The following is a 20,059-nucleotide window of genomic DNA, read 5'->3' on the forward strand; positions in this document are numbered from 1 at the left end:
TCTTACACACACACACACACACACACACACACACACATATGGAACAACAAGTAAATGGCAAACACTCCTGGTTTTGGTGAAAAGATGCCATACAGTTCCCGGAGGCCCTAAATCTCATCCCTTTCTTTTCAAATGCTAGATAAGTTCTGCATAAAAGGCATTAATTTCAGAACGTCACATGTACAAGGTGCAGAATATCATATAGGCTCTTTGGAGAAATCACTGACAAGGTGTTCACCTCCCGTTACACTGCAGCTGCGCCTTCAGGGAGGCACTCCTGGAGGAAACCACTCACCAACTCCCAAGTCCCACCCCTGGTGCCTGCGGGTGCCTCTGGGGGTCACAGCCTTTCACCTCGCTCCTGCTCCCTCCTGTCAGCCCTCTGTCACCTGTGAGTCTGAATGTGGGGTTAGGCTTCATGGGTTCAGTGAGACATAGAAGACTTTCTGCAGTATTGAACCAGGCTTTGGGGGCATGATGCAGCATACCAAGTCTGAACAAACTGACAGAGACAGGCAGGACAAACACCGGCACAGGTAAGCGCCATTTGTGCCTCACTAGCATGGAGCCAAGACACACCTGCAACGACGCCGTTAATACTGGCGAAGGTGGGAGAGGCTGCAGCAAAACCACTAGCCCCCAGACCAACTCAGACTGCCACATCCCCTGCAGCTGGATATTTGACATGTCAGTAACTGATGCTGAGAAATCTAGGCTCCTGCTGAAGTGACACATTAAGAACCTCAGGATAGGATTGGTGGCTTGGGAAGCTGGATGCAGACTACAGATTTGTTTTGGTCTCCATCCCTCATTCTCCAGTCAAGACAGAGCTGCAAAGAGAGCAAAAGCAACTTGCATTCGACTTTACTTCCCAGCAGGGATATGCAGGCGAGAAACTGCCTTTGCAAGGCTGGATTCTGGTGTTCTCTGTAAGAAGAGCAGCTCATTGGTGTGCATTTGTGTTTCCCTTTTGGATCAGAGCTCCTATTATCACCTTGAGATATCGAAGTTTTGTTACTCCCACTTCTTGAATTATTGAATTTTTGGTGGGTGAGATCAAAATAGAACATAGCTTCACAGAGGGTTCACCAATCACAAGGAATTATGTTCGTTCTCCAACTGTGCTTGCAGCATAGTGTGTGCTCCTGGGCACGGGACCAATGGTTTTGTCATAAGCGAATCACATCATAATAGGAAGCTGACCCTTAAATAATGCTTTACAGCATTTCTGCATATATGACCTCACTGCATCCTCACTGCAGCCCTGCGGATAAAGAATGATGTAACTAAGGTTCTGTGGTGCCACTGGATGGGGAGGTGCCGGAGCTTCCACCGCCCGGAGCTGGACGCAGGACAACCTACGTTGCCCCATCAGCATCCTGTTACTGCTGTTGAAGGCAGGGGACATGCAGGCAGATACTCCTACGGCTCCTCCTTGAGTAGGCAGTGTTGATTTTCAAAAACTCTTTTGAGGACCACAAAACAAAAGCTCTCCTGGGAAGGAGAGCGCAGCAGTAGGTCATTTTTGGAGTGCTTTCCTAGTTCCTGTTTGTATGAGACAGTGTGTGTGTTTCATGATGTTAAAATGTGTATAGCTTCAAGTAGAATTATGAGAAAGAGGCTTTACATAACAACAGAATGTCATGGTAAAGATTAATAAATTCACAAATGCTGCAAAGAAAAGATTATTTTCTGTCCCTGGCACTGAGCACAGATACCAACTTCAAAAAAAAAAAAAAAAAAAAAGAGAGGGTTTCGAAGAGATTTCTAGTTTCTGAGACAATGAGAGGAGCAGTCTTTTCTAATTTTTTCTTACCTCAGCGAGTACTAAGCAGATAATCCAGATTCTGGGAGAACCATGAACCATGAACCATGAAATGCTAGCATGTGAGGATTTTGGTCTAACGACCCCATCTCTGATTACAAGAAGCAACAGCAGGGAAGTAAGGAGGAGGTGAGGGAGAGAATGTCCTGTGGTTCTTGGAAGGGCTCATCTTCACTGAGAACCAGAATCTTAATAGGAAAAAATAGTAATTAAAAAAGACAACTGAAATAGTAGCATTTCCAATTTTGTAACCGGAAAATGAAATTTTTCGCTTCTTTTTCTTTATGTCAGTTAAAAACAAAAACACCTCACATAAACAGCTTTTTAAATGCTTATTGGAACTGCTATTTAGGTAGCAGTTAGGATATTTTCACTGTGTGTGATCTCTGGAAAGCAGTAGGAGGTAAGCAAGTTTGCTATTTCCCATTTTTCAGGTGGGGAAACTCAGGCTCAGAAAGCTTACGCGACATGTGCCGCATGCCCCAGCCAGCGGGGTTTCCTGGTGCCCAAGCCCGTGTTCTAACGCCTCTGCTGCTGCCCCAGAAGGAGCGTAATGACCTGTCCATGTGGGACATGCAGGATGACGGTGTTGTCGCAAGTGACTTCACCACTCGAGGGCAGGGACCGCTCGTGATGACACGTGAATAGAGATGAAGATGGACTGAAGGTGGTGCATGCTCATCACATGACTTGAAAATGAAACTCAAGTTTTACTGGTAAACCTGTAAGTGAAGTTTTGAAATTCCTCGGATCTTCGGAAGGGAATATTGGAAAATGGAAACACAGCTACATTTTATCAGCAGGGAGAAGGGAAACAGGTCCTTGAGAAATGTTTTGAGTGTTTACAGTTCTTTTCTAAAGCATGTTTTCACTTAAAGTAATGGGTAATTTGAAAAAAAAAGTAGGGGGAGTGGTATGTAATTTAGTTACACCCAAGAATTTATTTTACAGCAAGTTCCATTTCTCTTTCACCAAAGACTACACAATTAGAGGTCTGCTTGCTGTGGAAGTACTTGTATAATTGGGTAAACAGGGAGGAAAAAAATACAGGGGATGCTAGGCTAGCCTTTCCCCCGTCTTATTAAATTGCAGGTTCGCAACATGAATTGCTTTAAGTAGTGGTTTACGGACCTAGTTCTCTAAGAGGAATGCTGTTTTTCTTCTTCTCTGTATAAATTGAAATGTTGATGTCTCTAATAAGAAATTTTAAAGAAAATTTTTTCTCTGATGTTTTCCTATAAGTTCTTGTTCTCATCATCTCAGAAATATGTCCAACTCAACTCACTGCCAGGAGACCACAGAGGAAACACTGGTCTTGGCTCCATGTGTACCAGATGAGGCTCATTTGTAGTGAGGAGAATTTTTAAGATTTACTCTCTTAGCAACTTTCAAATATGCAATACAGTATCATTAAGTATAGTCTCCATGCTGGACACTATGTCCCCATGACATTTACCTTATAACTGGAAGTTTGAACCTTTTGATCTTACCTCCCACCTCTGGCAACCGCCAGTCTGTTCTCTGTACCTATGAATTTGTTTGTTTTTTGATTCTGTATATAGGTAAGATCATACAGTATCTGTCTTTCTCTGTCTGGCTTATTTCACCTAGCACAATGTCCTCAAGTCCATCCTGGTTGCAAATGGCAAGATTTTCTTCTCTTTGATGGCTGAATAACACTTCATTGCGTGTATGTGCCACATTTCCTTTATCCATTGATCCTACTCATGCACGCTAACTCTACAAAAACACTTAAAAAATGCCCAGTCCTGTGCCTCAGATATATTTTGCCTTCTCTTTTCTTGCATTTCAGTAGGTGTTCAAGTGTTTCTATCAAAGAAAAGTATTTGTTGAGCTCCTGCCAGGCACAGCAGCAGACAGCTTACTGTTTCACAGAGACCTTACTATTCTATGCTGATACCACAAGGCAGACTTTACTATCCTCCATTTATAAGTGAGAAAATGAAGTGAGAAAATGCCTTAAAAAGAGAGAAAAGGCATATTGATGGTTCAAAATGGTTCTGATGTCTGTCCACTTCTGCATCATCGTATCAAACTGTCTGTGGTAGGTTAGTGGCAACTGTGGCCTCACATTTTTCACTCTTCCCTGCATTTCCATCCCTTGCAACATCGCTTGGCAGATCCTCTCACCCAGAGGTGAGTATTTTTCCACACCCGTGAAGCCAGGCCAGTCTTGTGACTTGCTTCAGCTGACAGAACAAGGCAGAGGTGCTGGTGTGCCATTCCTGAGGCTTCAAGAACCTTGCAGGCTTCCACCTTCTGCCGTGGCCCCCGCCCCTGCCATGAGGAGAAGGCAGAGGGAGGCTGCTTGAGGATGAGAGACCATGAGGAGCAGAGTCCACTCACCCAGAGAGGCCATCCTGGCCCAGGCAGGCCCTGGCTGACCTGGCAGCTGACCAGTTAGGAGTTCTGTCAAAGGAACAGAACCAGCAGGATTTAATGATTCTCTCTTCCATCAGAGATCTGCTATAGGGAACTGGCTTACCCAGTTGTGGGAACTGGTTAGGTAAGTCTGAAATCTACAGGACAGGCTGGCAGGCTGGAAGCTCCAGGGCAGAAGGTGACACGGGAAGCCATAGACAGAATTTCCTCTTCCTTCTGGAAACCTCAGTTTTGCTCTTAAGGCCTTTCAACTGACTGGATGAGGCCCACCCATATTATCAGGGATAATCTCACTATCTGTGGGCATGGAAACTGGTGTAGCTACTATAGAAGACAGTATGGAGGTTCCTCAAAAAATTAAAAATAGAATTATCATATGATCCAGCAATTCCATTTCTGAGTTTTTATACAGAGGAAATGAAAATACTATCTCAGAAAGATAGCTGTCCTCCCATGTTTAATGCAGCGTTATTCACAGTAGCTAAGACATGGAAGCAATCTAAATGCCCATCAACAGATGAATATATAAAGAAAATGTGGTATATATATATATGTATATATATATACACACAATAGAATATTATTTAGTCATAAAAAGAAGGAAATCTTGCCATTTGTGACAACATGGATACAGAGAACAGAATGGTGGTTGCCAGAGGTGAGGGCAGTGGTGGGCAAAATGAATGGGTGAAGGTGGCTAACAGGTACTAACTTCCAGTTCTAAGATACATAAGCCCTGGGGATATAATGTACAGCATGGTGACTATAGTTAATAATACCATATTGTATCTTTAATTTATTTAAAAAATTTATTTAAATTTTTGATTAAATTAAATTAAATTTAAAATTTATTAAAAAATTTAAAGGTTTCTTTTTAATATTTTATCTATTTATTATCATATTATTTAATTATTTTTTATTTTGGCAGGAGGTAGGGGAGGTAATCAGGTTTATTTATTTTTAGAGGAGGCGCTGGGGATTGAACCCAGGACCTCATGTATGTTAAGCATGTGCTCTACCACTTGAGCTATACCCTCCCCCTGTATTGTATTTTTGACAGATGCTAAGAGAGTAGATTTTAAAAGGTATCACAAGAAAAAACATTGTAACTATGTGTGTTGATAACTAGGCTTATTGTGGTGATCATTTTGCAATATATACACATACCAAATTATGTTGTATACCTAGAACTAACACAATATGCCAATTACGTCTCAATCAAAAAAAGATAACCTCTTTTACATCAAGTCCGATTGTACACGTTACTGTATCTATGTCTACCGATTGCAGATGTTAACCATATCTACAAAATACCTTAATGGTAAGGCCAAGATGGGTGTTTGATTACGTAACTGGGAACTATATAGCCCAGCCAAATTAACACATAAATGTGACCTTCACACTGTGGATGTGTGAGTGAGCCCAGCTGAGCACAGCCTTGATCAGTGGATCTGCTCAGCCAACCCTGGTGTCTCAAGAGAAATAATAAGGGGATGTTGTTTTAAGTTCCGGGCAGCTTCACAGCAGTAGATCACTGATACACAGCACCTTTTATTTTGAAACAATATTTGGAAATCTTCCAATCCAAGGACTCTGCCCCGTCTCTTTGGGCTCTCTGTTATAATTTACCCAAGACAATGCAGAGCAGAGTTAACAGGTTGGTTTCTAGAGTGACCCAGCTGTGTGCCTCCTGGAATATGTTGCACTTTATATTGTCTCTTTGTTTTGTACAAAGTTCCACAGGAGGAAAAGAGAAAGATTTGATTATCTTTTGAAATACCTTTGACAAAGAGTATTTGGGGAATACTTAAAAGGCACGATGACATCTTACTGGAAAAGCACACATCCAGCTCACCACCAAAAAGCAAACAGATGCAGGAGCCCAGGAAGCCAGACTGCTCTTTTCTGTTGCTCAAAGTCCCTCATACAGAATGCTGTACAGAAAAGAGAAACGACCGCCAAAGAGAAATTAAGGAGGCTCAGCTGATAAGCCTACAAGAGGAGTTAACCCTTAAAAGCTGGGACATTCAAAACGAAGGGCTGAATGTCTCCTGCTGAGAGAAGGCAGCCCTCTCTCTGTGGCTGCAAATGCAAGGTGGCCTGCCTGTGAGACAGGGTTGCCATGTACGGTTCCACAGTTGTGCACTGCGCAAATATTCTTGGCTGGGGGCCGAATCCACTCACCAACCCATGCACCCCAAGAATGTGTGTGCCTAGTAAGGGAGGCTTTTTCTAATTCTCACAAAGGCACTGCATGGACTAGCAGTGGTCTGCCTTGAGTTGCAGTTCGATCAACTTTTTTTCCCCATCAAATACTCAGAATAGAAAATGAAGAAACTATGAGAGGAAAAAGCAAACGAGAGTTTTACAGCTTTTGCAAATGCCACTGCCATGGTGTCCATCAGATGGCACTCCCTCCACCACCTCCTGCCCTCAGCTGTTCTGGGTAAACACGCACTGTACTTATAAGCCTGTGCCTGCCGTCCCTACATGGTCCCAGGCCAGGCCTCCAGCCCAGATCTGACCCAATCCCAGTGTTTAAGCCCCGCTTCCACTGCTGCTCTCTGCCTCCCATCCTGATTCACAATATAGGAACCACCATTCCTTCCCTACTTACACAATGACACTGTTTTGAGAATCAGATGAAGAGGAAGCCAGGGTATACTGCAGAGTGTGCTACTCACGGTGACCCTGCTCCGCCTCGGGAGAGGGGCAGGACTTGTCTGCTTGGACACATCTTGTGAGCTCAGAATGGTCTCCTTCCCCTGAAGTTGCAAGACATGGGACTTTAAAGGACAACGAGGATGCTTTAAAGGCTGGAATCAGTCCTTCTCATCATTGCCTCTTCATGTCTTTACTGCATATGTACTAAAATGAAAGAAGTAAAAGCCCTGAAGGGGGCTAAATATGGAGGAGATGGTGCCATGGACCTGACACATTGGTATCTATTTTAGAAAAAAAAATCAGGTAAGAAATTATCATATGAAATGGGTGATGGGATAAACCTCCAGTTAAAAAGCACAAACTCCCAGTTATGAGATAAGTCCTGGGATGGACAGCGTGGTGACTATAGTTAGCCCTGTACTGTATCGCGTATGTGAAAGTTACCATGGGAGTAGTTCTTAAACGTTCCCATCATGAGAAAAAATATTTGTAACTGTGTGGTGGTGGATGTTAACTAGACTTATTGTGGGGATCATTTTGCAAGATACACAGATATGGAATCATTATGTTATACACCTAACATGAGCATAATATGTGTCAGTCACATCTCAATTAAAAAAAGAAATTACTATATGAGAACTGGGTGATCCATACAATAATTATTTTATGCTGAAAGCAATGTTTACTTTTGAACATTAGCTTCCCAGAAACACTTATAAGTTGTCAGCCTCCTCCTTCCCAAGTGTCGCCCCCGCTCTGAGTCCACCCACTACCGAGCTCTGTGCACAAGAGACCGCAGGCTGGAAAGAGGGATACTCAACGCGTGGGTAGGTTCAAGGAAGTCTGCACGGGAGGACTCAGGATCCCCCCTTTACAAGAAGGGAAACTGAGGCCTGGGGGTAGGGGTGACACAAATGTCAGTGTCACACCTCTGGACGTGAGAACCAGAGGATCAGGTACAAAGACCCAGTGAGCTTTTCTTTCTCTAAGAATGGACGAACTAGGAGCCCTGACGTTCTTTTCTATGCAGGAGGACCCCAGCACAGATTCCAGGAGTTACTGTTCATAATACGTCCACACATGTCCACATCTGAGTTAATCTGGTCCCACAGGACCCACTGAACTTTCTCTGGATTTCAATGCTTCATATTTGTGCAGTAGCTTACACAATGGGTTTTTCCCTAAGTCCTGCCATGCAGTGTGCGATGCTAGGAAAGGCCCTGGATTCCTAGGGACTGGGTTTGAGTCCAAACTGCTGGGTGCTCTTGGTCACGTCACTGAGGCCGTCATTCAACACCGAGGCCTGCCCTGCCGGGCACTGGCCTGGGCCGGCGAACACACCTGGTCGCTGTGCTCAGGAGCGGCGTGTCTAGTTGGGGAGACACATTAATTAGGTAATCACATAAGAAAATGTGTATTAAATATGGATTATATCAAACACAGGGTGTTAGGAAAATTAAAACAGGAGCCCTGGTGTGCACTGGGGTCAGGGAGTGGACTCTAAGTTGACCAAGTGGGGAAGGAAGGGGAGGGTGGGCGGGGAAAGACAAGTCTGTCCCAGGAAGAGCCCTCAGCGGCTGCAAAGGCCCGAAGGAGGTGCAGCCCGCACCCCAGAGGAGCTGGGGGAGGCCGGCTGGGCTGGGCACAGAGCCGGGAGGGACGGAGGGAGGCCGGGGTGCTGAGGCCTCCGGCAGGGCCTCCGGGCCACGGTGAGGACTCAGGTTTTGCTCCAGGAGCAAAGGGCAGGAAGGCATGGAGGCCTGGAAGCTGGGAAGTGACGCGATCAGTTCTGTGTTTTCCTAAAGCTTGTTCATGAAGCTGAATCATGGATTGGAGGCGTCCTGTATAAAGCCGAAAGAACCACGTCCACCCCGGAGGGTGGTGGCTGAGAGGAAATACGATGCCGACTGAAAGTTTCGTAAATAGTAAATCATCATACAAATCTTGGGTGTTATTATTATAGCCTCTGTTTCTTAGGTTATCAAGGCAGGAGTTATTTTTTTATGTCTTCCAAAAGCCACATTCCTTGTCTAAGGTAAGAAGCTAAATCTGGGGTCAAATCCAGTGCTAGACCCACCTACTCTTCCCATCTGCTCTTTCCATATGGGCTCCACTCCGCTACCTTAAAAATCAGAATCTATCCAAGCATCCTTTGGTGGAAGCCGGATGTAGGCAAACATTCCCACAGGACGTTCCAAGATGAAATCTGGAGCTCGTGTTCCCAACCACGATGACGGCAGCCTAGCACCTGGCTTGGCGGGGAGGGGTGAACAGGACACGCTGCTGGAAATGCAAAGTGAAGTTCAAAGTCTTAGGTCAGCCTAGGGAGAATAACTCACCAAACACACTGCCTTCTTTCTTTCTTTCCTTCTTTAAAAAAAAAAAAGAATGTTCAGCTCAAGAACCACTACAGTGCATGTTTCTTCATTTTTTTTTCCCAGTTAATTGAGCAGTTGCCACAGCAACTCAAGAACAGACTACTCACTGCCTTCGATGAATTGCAGAGACACAGTTTTCATCTACTGAAAGTGGCAGTGAGCTTTTCAAAAAGGGAATCTTGAGCTGTTGCTTTTTCTCCCCTGGCCTGATATCAGTATTCTCTCCACGGGACCCTGAAGTGGCAGCACTTCGCTTTCATGAATGAGAAAAATGTGTCCTGGGGAGAGGGGGCTTGGAAATTTCAGCAGGAGTCAGACCAGCCAGCCAGTCAACAACACCCCCCAGGCTCGTCCGTGCCTCTGTCTGCCCCTCATGCCCTCCTGGCTGTTCCTCTGTGCACATTGCTGTTTCCAGCCTCTGTCTTCAGCCTATTGCCTTTCCCTAGAATGCTCTGCCTAGCTACCTACAACCCCTCTTGTTGGAAGACCCATTTTAAGACTGAACTCAAGAATCTCTCTCCTCCCTCCCGTTGGGATGGATCTCCTTTTCCCAGGTGCTCCAGTGCAGGCTGCATCTCTGTGAAAGTGCACACCACATCATACTCTGTCCTACATTAAAATTAGTTGCGTATGTCATTCACCTTCCACAGTGCCTTGAACATAGAAGCCAGAGTAAGTGGCTCTCTCCTCATTGACTCACAGCGTTTCTATAGTTTCTCAACAGAATGTGCATCTATTGGACTCTGTGCCCATCCTGCCCCTAAAATGTTATCCTGACCACAGGTGACTGGATCAAGAGCACACCTGAACCAAGTTTGGACAATTACCATCCTTCCTGAGGAATTTAGACTGAGACGACTGGCCTCTGTGTTGGCTGGACCAGTTGGTAGACCGCTATGTAAAGAGGTCTGCAAAGAGAGAAAAAGAAGGAACTGCATACAATGGAGGGAAATTCTTAACGGCCTTTCAGCACCTACTTTAGCATTGTTCCTAATGCTCAGGTGCATTTTCTTTGGATTTGTGACAGGTCCCCAAAGCTTTATAATAAGTTTACTTTTTTTTTTTTTTTGCTGAAGCTAATTTAAACAGATTTTTGTGACTTGCAACCAAAAAAATCTTAGCTAAGATACTTACATAATGAGGATATGCTTTTGTAACATGATTGTCTTTCCCACAAGACTGAGATCTTTGAAGGTAAGGACTAAGAAAATCTTAATTAGGTTTTGTAACCCCAGAATCCATCATTGTGCCTGACATGTAGTAGGTGTTCAAAATGTAGTTGTTGAATCAACACATCAACATTTTCTTGACTCAGATGGGATGCTGTACAAAAACCGTAAAGCATTAAGTCAACGTGAGCCTAACTTATTACCAGACTAACTCTACTGAGCTCTGCCCACTTACTCCTCTCCAGAGGAGACGGGGAGTGTTTTGGGGACTTCTCAATTGTTCAGAAGTCAGGCAGGGAGAAAGGGTGCTAGTTAGTGGGTCCCCCCAAATATTAGGAGAGAAAAAGAAGGTCCTTTCTCCAACACACTCCTATAATTTTTTGGAAATGGTTCATTAATTCACACCCAACTAATCCGTATTTATTATAACCCCACAGGATTATCCATTAGGATCTGAATTCTTTACAAGCCATAAAAAAAGGATTTGATGCTAGGATGCAAATAAGGCAGCAGGAACACAAAGTAGTCAAGAGAGCAAATTTTCAGATAAACTGAAGCATGGTAGAAGTTCTAGTTTACACAGAATTGATACAAATTACTTTTCTGCCGTAAAGCAGGGTACAAGTTTTTTTTTTTTAAATATATAGACACACACACACACATATACGTACATATATTCTTCCTCCTTAAGGGAGGCACTGGGAATTGAACCCAGGACCTCATGCACGTCAAGCATTCTCTCTACCACTGAGCTATACTCCCCACCCCAAGATATTAATAATAATATTCTTAGCCTATCTCAAGAATATTGTCAGCAAACCCAGATTTATTATTTTAAGGCATAGAGACCTGCAAGATTCCCAAACTATTGTGTTTTATGCAACTACTCAAACATAGTGAGGAAGCACATTGATTAATATTGAAAGAGATTTACAACATAGTATTATGTGAATAAATAGGCAACTAAAGAGTAGAAATACTGTGACCCCATTTTTATAGAAATGGTTGTGTACATACAAAAATCTATTATAAAAATTAAAATGTTAACATTAAGTGGTTTACACTTGGGTGCTTGGTTACAGATGTTTTCCTTTTAAATATCTACATTTAATAATTTCTATAAAATGAATATGTATTATTCAAGTAAAAAATAAACAAAAAATTCAGGACTCACATATAATTCTCATCCATCCATTCATCCTGTTAGTCAACAAATGTTTGCTAAGTACCTACAATGCACCAGACCAAGTTACCCCAGATCTAGGCAGTGAAAGCGTTCCTTGGCCTGTTCACCTTCTTGTGTGGAAGCTGCAGTGCTAAAGTTAATAAATGTGGATAATATACACCATCTGCTTTCTTGTCTAAAACTTTTTGATAGGATAAGTGTTTGGAAAGGAAAGACAGGAAGTATTCTTAAAAAGTAGAAAGTCAGAAATGCTTTTCAAAGACCACTGTTTGTCCTTCTACAAAGAAAACTTTCTGTTCTTCAAACAATGTTCCTAGAACATTTTGACTGACTCTCTGGATCATTTTAAAACAACTTGAAATGTAGAATGGTAGGATTCACAAATTAACTTCCACAAGAGAATGGATATTATGCTTTTTTTCATTTTCACTGAGGCTCATGTATGTGAGCAAACACATTTATGCTCTAATCTGAGTTTGGTAACAAATCCCTGTTTAAAGGAAGGAGGAGTGGGTCTCCAAGCAAACATCCATTCTTTCTTTGTCTTGCTTTGTATGTTTCCTGTGACATTTACTATTATTTTAATGCTCTTCATTTGATCCACGTTTTGCAATGAAGCTAGGAATGACATAACCTCTTATTTACCCCTTTGCTTACTGTGTGTGTGTGTGTGGTGACCCGTTCCATAAGGTCTGAGTCAGTTTATCAGCATCCACCAGACTCCGTCCGTGTTTGAAAATGTTCTTTTTTTCTACCTTGATGACTCTTTCATTAGTGAAATTTACATTCTTGGGCAAGATCTAGAACTATGTCCTATCTTTCAGATACTAGATGTACCCGAAGCCAGAAGTGATCACTCTGCTCGTTTTAAGACCCTAAGATTTAGAGCCTTCACAGATTTCTCTGAATGTCAGTGTTTCTACTTGGTACTCACACTGGACTTGATAAGAGTGTAAGCTTTATTTCTTTAAAGCAGAATAGATTAAATTTTTTAAAATTAGAATTTAATTAAAAATTAAAATTTTATTGATTCAGAAGTCCCATATATTTAAGCAACTATTTCCTAGTTCAAGAAACTTAAGATAAACATGCTCTTATCCCTTTCAGCTATCTGCCTTCTTAGCCAGTGGCAATGGGTCTCACCCCAGATGCACATTAGAATCAGCTGCAAAGCTTTTAAAACCTAGTTTTGCCTGGCTTCACTTTCCATAGTGAAGAGCTGCAGGTAGAAAGAGGTGTTATCTATGCAACCTGACTGTGCCTGACAATGATTTTTTTCTTGTCAATAAATATTAATTTCCTGCTGTGTTATTTAATTCTCAGAGTAATTAAAAGCTGATGAAAATCAAGATGATTAGAAATTCCTAGAAATAAAGCTAGTCAGACATGTGATGAAGAAGTAACTGTGCCTTATTTTCTGCTATTGGTTCATTACAAAAAAAATATATATATAAGAGAATACTATGCTTTAGGAGTAATACTGTCCAAGAAAGGGTGTCGTGAGAGTGAGAACTGAGGGGAGGGGAATAGACCAAGACTGCCTTCCCCAGCCAGGGGAGTGGGAATATCTCAGCATGGAAGGGACTGGCAGTTTGTGAATGGAGGAGATCTGACCCCACTCCCACGCCAACAGTCCCAGGAAATGCCAAGACCAGTAGTGGGGATGGCAGGTGGATGGCTGAGATCTCAGCTGCCCCTGTGGTCCAGATGGTCCCCCTAGCATGCATGCTGTGAGGGGGGCAGTCCACTTTTGAGTGGATCACCTAGGCTTGAACAGTAGGCATCTCAGGTTGACCATAAAGAGCTGAAGACCAGAAGCCCCTTCCTCAAACTTCTTAGACCAGGTAAATCTTCTCAGACTGTAGTAAGACCCTGGAGGAGAGAAAGAAGGGGCACCCTATACCATGACTGAGAACGAAATTTCCATTTTCTCAGGGAGAGAGGGCCTGATTAAGAAAAATACAGAAATGTTACATGGAAGCAGTCTACAGACCTTACCTAACTACTGGACCATTGTTCCTAAAAATGTTTCTAATTTAGAGTGAAATGTGTATTTCAGGTGTAGCATTACTGGGCTTACATGGTTTTTTACTGGTAGAATTGCATAAAGTGATAGAATTGCATGAGTCTAATTACTTTTGGTATGTAATTATTACATTTAAATATTTAAAAGGATAAGTTTAGTGAGAGCAATTTAGAAATGTGTGCTAAAGTTGAAGATGCCCAAACCCACGGAAAGACTGGCTGGCCAAGTGGCCCCACATCACTTGCGAGGAAGCTGATGTCCAGAGGACCGTGCTGACCTCCCAACTTCCTGTTCACCCCAGGAGAGATCTGGAAGAGGAAGAGGTTTATCAGAGGCAAGGGCCAGCCCCTTTCCATGTTCTCCCCTGCTGTCTGTTATAGAGAAATCCTTACACAGTTGAGTAAGAAAGTGCCAGGAAGTTCACTGCACCAAATTTACAAAATCAAGAATCGGAAACAACCTAAATGCTCATTATTAGAAGAACGGATAACTAAATCGTCTTTTGGTCTTACACTGGGATGTTACATGGCAGTCAAAACGAGTGACGCAGAGTTACATCATTTGCATGGATTGAGAAGGATATGCACAATATGGGGCGATTTTTACGGGGTTGGAAACATGAAAAAAACACCCTACGTTGCTTGCAAACAACACAGTCTATTTTACATACAATAAATATTTATGGAATACCTAACCTGTGCCAGTGGCTGTGTTAGATAATGGTGATACAGCAGCAACGAAAGCAAAGTGCCTGCTTTCCTGAAACCTACATTCTAGTGACCCAGCTGCATAGAGAGCTATATAAAGACAGACATGGGACTGGTAAACACTGAATTCAGATCAGTAGACACCTCCGGGAAGGGAAAGGGGAATGTGATTGGGGGCCACAGAGGGTTTCAATTATGTGCAATGTTTCATTCCTAAGCTGTTCAGTGGGTAAATAGTGTTTGTTATAATCATTCTCTATAGCTTTTGGTCTGGCCTATATATCTTACAGAATCGATTTACTTTTGTTTCTTAGTTTTGCTTCTACAAATTTCTTTCATGCCTGTAAGAACACATTTTCCTCCACTGATAAAAGAGAGGTCAAATGAAACACAAGAAGATTAATGGAGATGTTCTGGGAACTAGCTGTAAGTATTTAAGAAAGCCTGTGTGTTTGGAAATGACGAGAACTTGAGCATTTTTTTAGAGAAAGGAAGAAGGGCATGAAGCACAAGCACACAGCCGGGCGCAAAGAAACACAGACGCTGCTTATGAAACAGGAGACTGATGTGGACCTCACTTGTCTGCAAGGACAAACTTGGGAAGGGATTTGCGGCGTGTCCTAGAGGCTTCCCTGAGCCTGGCTGCGAGGCTGGCTGGCATCTGGGAAGACTGGCTTATTGATCAATGGACTGCAGGTAGTTTAGTATTTAGTGTATGCTCTGCATCCTAAGTCATGTGGGACTAAACTGGACCCAGTTCGACAGCTCTTACTTCAAAAAAATTAGATAAACAGCCTCACCAATAACTTTTTTTCTCTTTAGAATCCTCTTGTCCCCCATCAACAATGCTTGCTTTATTACTGAAGTAGATTTGACTAAAAGGAAGAGGAAATATTGTAATAGTACCCTTAATATCCTTTGACCCCGAAATCCTGGTATTAGTAATCTCTCCTAGAATAATAATCAGAGATTTGGGCAGAGCTGATGTGCGATGACATGCCAGGGCACATTGTTTATAACAGTGAAAAGATGAAAAATAAGTGCCCTGCAGTGGGCAATGATGAAAATAAATACAGTCTTACAGAATTATATTTTATACTGTCATTAAAAATGTGTTTACAAGAGTTATTTAGTAACATGGGAAAGTCTATATTATTAAATGAAAATTTTTGATTAAAACTTTATTAAGTATCTTTTAATCAACGAAATACTCAAAAATGTTAACATTAATTTCCTTTTTTATATTCACTGTAACTTTCCAAACTTTCCCTGGCAGGTAGTTTTGCTTTTATAAATAAGAAAAAAGTTGGTAACTTTAAGAAAACACAAGGAAATGGAAGCATATTATGCATCGAAGGAGAAGCAATCACTGACTTGCCATTTTTTAACAACCTTAGACATCTGTTTAGATGGCTTGCTCATTTTACAAGCCTGTGAAATTAACTCCTATGGTTGCAAATACTAGGATAAAATATAAGCTAGTTTGTGTGTGTGTGTGTGTGTGTGTGAGGTGAGGTTTTTCTAGGGGTCATTATTATAGATTCTGGGGCAGCAGCATAGCTTAGTGGAAAGAGATGCACTTGGAGCAAACACATCATTAGTTGTGTGACCTTGGGGATAAAGATGCTTTCCTCCCGGGTCTGTGGTGAGGGTTAAGCCAGATCATTAGAGCTCTTGGTACAGGATAAATACTTAATAAAAGCTGTTGACTCTGAGTTTTTCTTCAAGGTTATGAATATACAGTAAAAAAACTCCAAGTTTTAGATTGTGTTCTCTGCCGGTTTCCTCTAGACAAGATTAACTGAAAGGCAAAGTGGTTTTAAAAGGGTCTTGCTGCATTTACTGTTTAGAACCAAGTGTGTTCTTCATGAGTCATCCAAACCAAAGACAAGACAAGCAAACAAAGGCGCCTCCCCACGACCATGTGGCGTGCCTCCAGAGTCCATCCCATCTGTTCCTCTCCAGGCCCATTCCCTTCCTGACCTCATGGGAAGTTCTCGCAAAATAATGAAAGAGGTAAATGGCTCAGCTGCCCTCCTCACCCCAACACCCTTTCTTCCTTTGCATCTTGGAACTGAAGATCGTTTCCTGGTTTTCCAAAGTCCTCAGCTAGACCAAGGGCCATCCATAACGTGGTGGCTAAAACTTAGTCTCAGTGATGTCAGACTGTTTGGTTTTGAGTGTTTGACATGTTACTTAGCCTTTCTGGGCTTTAGTTCTACATCTGTAAAGTGGTTAAAAAAAAAAAGTCATAAGATTGTGTCAAGGCTTAGGTATGGAAGAAACCTAAGTATTCACATCAACAGATGAATGGATAAAGATGTGGAATACTACTCAGTCATAAAAAGAATGAAATGTTGCCATTTGCAGCAATATGGATGGACAATGCTGAGTGAAATAAGTCAGAGAACAATAAACACTGTATGACATCACTTATATGTGGAATCTAAAAAAATACAAGAGAGGATGGAGGATGGCACCCTCCATGGTAAAAAATGTGTGCTTAGCATGGGTGAGGTCCTGGGTTCAATCCCCAGTACCGCCATTAAAAAAATTTTTAAAATACAACAAACTAGTGAATATAACAACAACAAAAAAGCAGACCCACAAATATAGAGAACAAACTAGTGGTTACCAGTGGGGAGGGCAAGGAGGGGCAACCTAGGGGTGGGAGAGAAAAAGGTACAAGCTATTAGGTATGAAATATGTTACAAGGATATATTGCACAACATGGGGAATGCAACCACTATTTTATAATAACTATAAATGGAATATAACCTTTAAAAATTGTGAATCACGTTATTGTCCACCTGTAACTTATATAATATTTTACATCAACTGCACTTCAATAAAAAATAAAGATTGTGACAAGGCTTCATGCACATAATGTGCTTTGAATAGTGCCTGAAACATAATAAGCACTTGAGAAGTTTTAGTGATTACTGTTACTACTCTTCTTCCAGGTTCTTGCACTAAAAATCCCTCATAAATGCAAGGCTAGAAAGCAGCCTCCTCAGTGAGGAGGCAGTGGAGGCTAGGAGCTCAGGCTCTGGTGCTGGAGAGAGCGGAGTGTGCAACGTGGGGAAAGTCATTAATATCTCTTAAGTCTCAACTGAACCTTGGGGCTGGAGGTAGGGCTGTTAGGATAACTGAAAAATGAATCGGAGGTTGGCACTTGATACATTTTGGCTATTATTATTGTTCTAAATGTATTGTGTATATTATCTCATTTAGTCTTCACAAAACCCCATTTTGCAAGTGAGGAAATTCTGGCGTAGAGGAGTTTGAGGTCACATGCGTAGTAATTAGCAAAACCGGGCTCAGACTCAGGCACTTGGCCCCCCAGCCCGTGGTTTTACCCACTGTGCACCCCTGTACACCACCTCTTCTACTTAGTGACAAAGAACTCATTCATGCTTCAGGGTCAATGGCCAACAATGACTTTATATGTTTCTACTCCTCCTAATAGGGTTACCTTTTAAAATAAAGCTTCTGTGATTTTTGATATTTCATAATGCAGTAACTTCTACTGGTCTCAATTTAAACCTGAAAACGAATGTGCAATTAACAACGTTCTAAGATGATGGAGGTTTTACTATAGCTGCAGTTAGCCACATCTGGTTCAATCGCATAAGCTAATGATGAAAAATTGAGAGAGACCCTCTAGTGACACAGTATCACCCCTATCCCCTTTGGATTCCACATGATGGGATTTTAGGTACTGAAGCAGGATAGTGGGGGTGAATTTAGATATTTCTGAGATAACGATGGTGGGAGCTGATGTTACACAAACACACACACACACACACACACACACACACACACACACACTTTGGCCTTTACTTAAACAGACTCAGAGAAGGAAAGGACTTTAGGAGGCACATAATTTTTCTACCCAGTACAGAAATCACTTTTATGTTAAGCATCCCTGAGGAACGTCTGCCTAGAATTTATCTGAGTATCTTCAATGATGTATCCAAAGGTAACCCTAGTTAGAAAACGCCTTCCTGCATTGACCTGAATTCCAACTCTGTAATTTCCATCTCTGGGGCCCTAGTCTCTATTACATAGTAATACAGAAGTTTAACGCCGCCTTCTTAAATGATACAGCCCCTTATAGATAACTGAATTTCCTCACTGAATGGTTGATTATTGAGCATGTCGGGTGCTGCGCCCGTGCCGGGAACACAGGTGTGACCCAGACCACAGACCCCACCCGCCACGGCGTGAACAGACCCACAAGAGCCTGGCTAGTCACTGCGCTCTCATGAAAATGTACTTCTCCATCTAGATATTTCTAGATCCTCCAACCACTTCTCGTCTGATAGCTTTTGGATCCCTCAACACCCTTGCAACCCTCCCTGGAAAGCATGTAAATGAAAAACATTTTTCATCATTGCCCCATAATTTTTTTTGATTCCCTGTTCTCTGGTTAGAGTTTACAGAATGTCAGACTTCTGCCCTTTGAGATTCTTCTATATTCTATTTGTGGAGAAAACATTCTGAATTGGCCTCTTATACCTTGTCAAGCATTATGCAGAGAATTGAGGAATTGCAGTGAAGTAGACATTGTCCGGGTCCTTATCTATAATCTCCTGGGGGAGAAAGACGTTTCCTCTCTTTCTATAACGTATTGTGGGGGGGTCCTTTCAAAAGCCTAAGTGAAAAAGCTGTTGTTCTACAGTATTTTCTACCTGCGTTTAAAATAAGGCACGAGAAATTACAGTAAATAATCACCATGTGAAGACTTTACGTTTCTAGAACTACTACGTATAGAGTGCTTCATATCTGATCGAATGCCTTGATAGAAATCAGCTCTTGAATCTTCACATTATTTTCTTCATTTTATAGATTTGGAAACTGAGGCACAGGGAAGGAAGTGGATGTGTCAACATCACAAAGCCACTACATGGTAGAACCAGAACTCAAATCTATCCAGGACCGTAAGCCTGAGGGTCTTAGCTTGCTGAGCTGCAACCACCACCCTTAATAAAACCGTAGATCCAACACGAAAATTCCCAAAACCCCGCAGAAAAAGAATGATAATTCACCAGTAGGTGGACAATGGTAACTCTGCTCCTTGGCCACCGACGCCCAGGTTTTTGAGCACCCTCCCCAACCTTACTTCTGTAAATATGTAATAATCCCAGAAGGTTATTTGGTTTCCCATTAACAACAGTCTCCTGTCTTTTAAGGCTCCAAGGCACATCTGACGACAGGTCCCACAGGAGTTCTATTTCCTCTTCCTTATTATGCAGTCATGCTCTTCTGTTATCACATTTTCATTTTACTTTAAAATGGCAGGACATTCGAGGTTATTCCAGTTCATAAGATGCTACAGGAGCCCGTGAGATTAATCATAAAACCTGCCTGACAAGACTAATAGGGTTTTTGAAAAGAGAAAAGCAAACAGTCTCTACTGGTCCGTCTTCCATAGGTTTTTGACCCCTGGACTATATCCTACTGCTTTGAACTAAAAAAATTCTAGTTTTCATTTCCTTCTGCAAAGATTTCTCCTAGAGTCCTGGGATGGGGCACACCAGATGTGTGCTGTGTGGAGGCATTTACTTTAACGTCTCCGAGTGTGGAAATGTATTGAACTCCTGGCTCAAAGCTGGTAACTGAAGTGATATAATGTCACTGTTTGATGTTTAGTATCGATACCGAAAACATGAAGGACACCCCTGACTTTGCAGTGAAG

The 20,059-nt window shown here is 42.2% G+C and overlaps 1 protein-coding gene and 1 non-coding gene across 2 annotated transcripts in view; both read right to left on the bottom strand.

Annotated features, from left to right (window-relative positions):
- AK5 (adenylate kinase 5) overlaps positions 1–20,059 on the bottom strand; it is a 211,164-nt gene that overhangs the window by 61,866 nt on the left and 129,239 nt on the right. The window lies entirely within an intron of this gene.
- On the bottom strand, positions 11,130–11,201 carry TRNAV-GAC (transfer RNA valine (anticodon GAC)). The gene has a single exon. It is a non-coding gene; the product is annotated as a tRNA-Val (tRNA).

Source organism: Vicugna pacos, chromosome 13, assembly GCF_048564905.1.
Source record: "Vicugna pacos chromosome 13, VicPac4, whole genome shotgun sequence".
In the NCBI taxonomy this organism is placed as follows: Eukaryota; Metazoa; Chordata; class Mammalia; order Artiodactyla; family Camelidae; genus Vicugna; species Vicugna pacos.